Consider the following 6,421-nt stretch of genomic DNA (forward strand, 5'->3'; position numbering starts at 1 on the left):
CATTTACTGCAACAGTCAGTGTACCAATTGTTTTGATGAAGTGATGGGTTAAGCATCTTTGCTTCTTGTTTACTTTTACTCTCATTTGAAATGAATTTGCACTCCAAATAAATATGAGGGTACTTGCAGCTGAATTGCAGAGCGACTTTTTTTCTATTTTGCTCTATACAGATTTTTTACATTTTGCTCTGTATAGTAATAGCCTACTGAACTTTATATGCTCCCAGAATTAATGGTAACACCAAAAATTATTGTCTGCCATTAGATTTAGGCATGCAACACTTTTTTGTATTGTGCCACCCTAACATTTTATACTGGCCCCTTTCGGCCACCCTATAAAAAAAATCCTGGAGGCGCCACTGGCTGATGGAAGGAGGTTTTCACTCAAAATCTCACGATACATGGCCCCATTCATTCTTTCGTTTACACGGATCAGTCGTTCTGGTCCCTTTGCAGAAAAACAGCCCCAAAGCATGATGTTTCCACTCCCAATGCTTCACAGTAGGTATGGTGTTCTTTGGATGCAACTCAGCATTCTTTCTCCTCCAAACACGACAAGTTGAGTTTTTACCAAAAAGTAAAAACTCAACTTGCAATCCTCTTCTGGATCATCCAAATGCTCTCTAGCAAACTTCAGACGGGCCGGACATGTACTGGCTTAAGCAGGGGGACACGCCTGGCACTGCAGGATTTGAGGCCTTTGTTACTTTGGTCCCAGCTCTCTGCAGGTCATTCACTAGGTCCCCCGTGTGGTTCTGGGATTTTGCTCACAGTTCTTGTGATCATTTTGACCCCACGGGTGAGATCTTGCGTGGAGCCCCAGATCGAGGGAGATTATCAGTGGTCTTGTATGTCTTCCATTTTCTAATAATTGCTCCCACAGTTGATTTCTTCACACCAAGCTGCTTACCTATTGCAGATTCAGTCTTCCCAGCCTGGTGCAGGTCTACAATTTTGTTTCTGGTGTCCTTTGACAGCTCTTTGGTCTTGGCCATGGTGGAGTTTGGAGTTGGACTGTTTGAGGTTGTGGACAGGTGTCTTTTATACTGATAACGAGTTCAAACAGATGCCATTAATACAGGTAACGAGTGGAGGACAGAGGAGCCTCTTAAAGAAGAAGTTACAGGTCTGTGAGAGCCAGAAATCTTGCTTGTTTGTAGGTGACCAAATACTTATTTTACCGAGGAATTTACCAATTAATTCTTTAAAAATCCTACAATGTGATTTTCTGGATTTTTTTTCTCATTTTGTCTCTCATAGTTGAGGTATACCTATGATGAAAATTACAGGCCTCTCTCATCTTTTTAAGTGGGAGAACTTGCACAATTGGTGGCTGACTAAATACTTTTTTGCCCCACTGTAAGACTGGTTTTGTGGTCCAGGGTCACATATATACACACACACACACACACACACACACACACACATATTTTATATAAATTAAACTTTAATCAATAATAATAATAAAGCATGGTATTGTTATTATTATTAATAGTAGTAATAATCATAATAATAAATAATAGTAGTAGTAGTAGCAATGGTACAAATGTATATGTTTTATATTTATATTTATTATTCTATATAATTAATAATGAAAATGATAATAAAGCATGTTTTAACAACAACAATAATTAATATTATTACATGAATAAATAAAGTAATTAAATAATTGTATTAGTAATTAATACATTGTATGAATACATAGTAGGCTTTATATTCGATGGATATCCGATTATGCAATAAAATGTGTGCAAGCTAAAACACATGTGCATACCTCCTCAATTAAAACACACCTTAAGTCCATACTAGCCACAAAGTATGTCAGGCACGAAATTCAAGGTAAACCAATTCCGACGGAGCTGATTTACAATGATATTGGCATGCTGTAAAAGTTCAGTAAATAAACCCTCGAGCTCTAGCCAGATAAATAAGCATTTGTATTTTTTAATCCCGTAACAGTTCTTGAATCAAGCATGCTGCATGTCCTCACTGTAAACCGCTGTTATGACATCTAAGTGTCTGATCATCCTAGCTCAATAATATGCTGCCTCATACTGCATGCTTTAATTTGAAGGTGATGTCATGTGCCTGTTATTGTTGTTCTTGCTGTGACGAACCATCGCTTGCTTTCTCTCCCCCGCCGTGTAAAGAGCCATCACATCAACACAACACAACATAATCACAAACATCAATCTCTTCTTGCTCCTCCTGAACACTAGTGAGATGTCTCGACCAAACATAATACAAAAGCATTGTTCCAAAACATAGAGAGAGCTGCTGATGGCTAGGAGGTAGTCTTGGAAGACGGCTCCCTATGCAGGCAGCAGAAGTAAGTACTACAGCATTGGTGCACTTATTCATTGACTGGATAAAGTTGTATTTGGATTTTTTCCTGGTGTCTTGCAGAGATTATAGATCGGGTTATTATCCAAAGCATCTGCTTTTCAATTGTTTATTCAGCTGAGAATCTAAAGTTTAAAAGGCCTGTTCTCATTACTCCCATGACTCAGTTTGATCTGCGTATAAATAGTTCAGTGAAAAAAAAAGTGCTATTAATTTTTCATGAACATGGAAAAGTAGGGCTGAATATCAATGGAACTAATGAAATCAGAGTAAAGGGGTAGAAGATAAAAGAAGAGACGGTCACCGGAGAGAGAAGAAAATGAAGGATCGCTGCAGCAGTACATGATACGTGTCTTCTGATGGACAAAACTTGCTGTGATGACATTTTTAAATTCTAAAAGGAGCAGTGCATGCAAAAATGAAAATTTAATGACCCCCAGACCATTCAAGATGTGGTTTGTTTCTTTGTGAAAACAGACTTGGAGAAAATCAGCACTTGCTCACCAGTGGATCCTCTGCAGTGAATGGGTGCCGTCAGAATGAGAGTCCAAACAGCTGATAAAAACACCACAAGTAATCCACACCACTCCAGTCCATCAATTAACAGCTTGAGATGTGAAAAGTTGCTTGTTTGTAATATATAAATCCATCATTAAAACATTTTTTATCTTCAAACCGTTGCTTCAGGCTAAAATGCAAGCCCTCTAACCATAATATTTCTCTATCCAAAAAATTAGTAGTATAGGCTTAAAACAAGTGAGCAAAGCCTCATGGGTCACCAAGGACTCTAATTCATAATTTTTATTATAGCTTCTTATTTGTGGTACTTACAGAATTAAATCTTACGATTCAGCATCTGATTTTATGAATAACATGAATAACAGACATGATGTTCAGAGATACTGATCCAGTGACAACAGTAACAGACTTTATGAGCACTTGAAAGAAACACGTCCCAGCTAATGTGTATTCAGAATTACGAGAATATGCTTTCATGAAGTATAAGTGGTGTAATTTACATTACGTCTGTAGTCAACTAATAAAAGCTAAATAATTAAGGTGAGTGAGATGAAGGTCTGTTTTTCTTCATCTTTCTAAGTGGCCGGCATATTCAGTGTGATTTCTGAACTAATTTAATTTAGTTTATTACACTTAAAAGCTTGTGCTGCTCCCCACATCACTGGCAAAAGCTTTCATTTTCAAAGTGTCTGTTTCATTAAAGGACATAGAAACACTCCCTTATATAACATAATAGCATTTCCCATTTTCTGTTTCTCTGCTGGCATCTATTGTACGGCCCCTACCCAACATGTATATTGTTCAGTGTACAAATGTAACTAAAATGTGCTTAAATCTAGTGAAATTATTTAGTATAGGCCTAATATTAATATTAATATTACAATGAACTTCACAGCCAGAAAAAAAAAAAATGCTGTTTAAAAGTTTTATTTTTTCTTTCTTTCTTTCTTTTTTTTTTTTTTTGAAGAAACAATTGTTTATGCTAACCAAGGCTAAATTTATTTGATCAAAAATACAGTAAAAATGGTAATATTGTGAAATATTATTACAATTTGAAATATCTCTTTTCCATTTGAATATATTTTAAAATGTAATTTATTCCTGTGATGCAAATATGAATTTTCAGCATCATTACTCCAGTCTGATCCTTCAGAAATCATTCTAACATGCTCATTTGCTGCTCAAAAATATATTTAATTATTAATATTGGCATATATACATCCATATTGTTAATTTAATTATTACTATTCTTATTCTTATTATTATATATGTATTAAATATTTTTTTCTTTTTTAAGATTTTGAAAAGCAGCTTTGATGTTTGTCAAAGAATATGAAATGCCAGGAACAATCTTCGGAAATAAATCTCAGTTTTTTGTCATTTTTTATCACTCTTTTGGACTTGATTAGATTTCTGCCTGTTCTGCACATGATGTGAACAATAAGCTATGGTAAGTAACCACAACAAAAGTCTCAGCCTGCCTCTTATCTGCAGACAAGCAGCACTGCATATGTTAGACACTGTAGTAAATCAGGCCGCTGAAAGCCAACTCAGACCCTTAAATTACTGTTGATGCCTATACGGCCGCCGGGCCAGACGCATTATACACATTATGGTTTACACAGTGCTGGACGTGATGAAGAGTGTATAGCTGCATTTAAAGTCTGCTGGCTCGAGTTAGAGTCTATTAAAAAGAAAACGAGTCAATTTATATTTAAAGACTGCCATCTGCTGGTCATTAAAGCTTTCTATATTACAGTAAATAATCTTGGCCTACTAAATTAGGGTGCAATCAATCCCTCAGTAGGGCGCTAATGCACAATCACTTTATTTATTGAATTTTTTGATTAGTTTGGGTGGCAATCAACCTCACAGGACCTTTTCAGACCTGAAAACGCTATCGCAAATAGATTGTCAGCATCTATAATGTGACCAATAAAAGTCCGAAAATAATACATGCACAAAATATTTGGTTGCATTCAGAGAAATAAAACATTTGAATACATATTCCCAGTGTTTATGAAGTGGACAGAGGAATAAATCAACAAAAAACTATTAATATTCATGATGATTTGTGGAATGTTAATGTAAATATAAACAAAGCCTAATCTTCTGAATTACACACAGGAATAGCAGAGCAGATTACTGCTGGCCAGTAGCTAATTAATAAATCATCAATGAATTAATTACATATTATGCATTAATTAGGTGGTAGAGAGGCGCTCATGTGTGCTTCGAATCACTGCTCACTTATTCTGTTTCTCATTAGCAGTGCGGTACGATGTGTTTTGGTGCTGGGATAATGGTTCAGGGTAATGACTCCCCTTTGCAGGATGTCTCTGTTGAAATACACTCTAATTTTGTCCTGCGCTGCTCTCTGTAAAACATTGATCCACATGGGTCTTGCAAACAGATAAATTATTCATTCAATATTATTCTGTATGCTTTATTTCTGTTCTTCAGTGAAGAACCCAATGTGATTCCCTCAAAGAAACTAGATACAGTAAGGTACAGGTTTGATATGAATGCTAAATTGGCATGGTTATACTACTTGATGATTTTATTAAGAGTTAATTGCAGGAGTAAATAGGCAAGCTTTTGCTAATGTGTTAACTTGCTCAAATTATGAACAATGAGCAGACTGCCAATATTGTTATATTGTACCATTATAAGGAATCATAAATCCACTGTTTTCAAACACTTCTCAATCGCACACAAATACAGTGGCTCCTCCATGTGGCGCAACTATGAAATAGCCATAAAACACTACTGAATTATACTGTCATCATACACAGAGATGAGGTCAAAAAGGGTGACCTTAAAGTCCTTCAGATTATATTGAGGATGTTTTTAAAAAATTAAACATTTAATTCGTTGAACAGCTTTACTGAGATGTAGGCCTATATGAATGTAAACTCTCAAATGCATTAAAATACAGACGGTTTGTTTTAATTTAAAAAAATGGACAGTATGTCATTTGAATTGCCAGTCAACAAATAAATTCTTTTATTTATTTTTTTTTTGTCATGTGCAACAATACAGAATACAGCAGTAGTTAATGCCAGCTACATTACTGAGATGAGAGAAGTTTATGAAGAATGAGAACAATTTATGATTAAAACATAACTGAAGTTTAACATTTACAATATTGCAATATAATACACACACACACACATTTCTTTTGTCTTTTATTTCTTCTATTGAACATAAAAGAAGATATTTTAAAGAAAAAATCATCTTTAAAGAATGTTGGTAACCAAACAGTTACCACTGACTTCCATAGTATTTTTTCCAGCAACTTTTTATGGGTGAACTATCCTTCATTTACAATATGTGACCCTGGACCACAAAACCAGTCTTAAGTCGCTGGGGTATATTTGTAGCAATAGCCAAAAATACATTGTATGGGTCAAAATTACTGTTTTTCTTTTATGCCAAAAAATCATTAGGACATTAAGTAAAGATCACGTTCCATGAAGATATTTTGTAAATTTCTTACCATAAATATATCAAAACTTAATTTTTGATTAGTAATATGCATAGCTACGAACTTCATTTG

This window comes from Onychostoma macrolepis, chromosome 12 (assembly GCF_012432095.1).
Source record: "Onychostoma macrolepis isolate SWU-2019 chromosome 12, ASM1243209v1, whole genome shotgun sequence".
NCBI classification, from domain to species: Eukaryota; Metazoa; Chordata; class Actinopteri; order Cypriniformes; family Cyprinidae; genus Onychostoma; species Onychostoma macrolepis.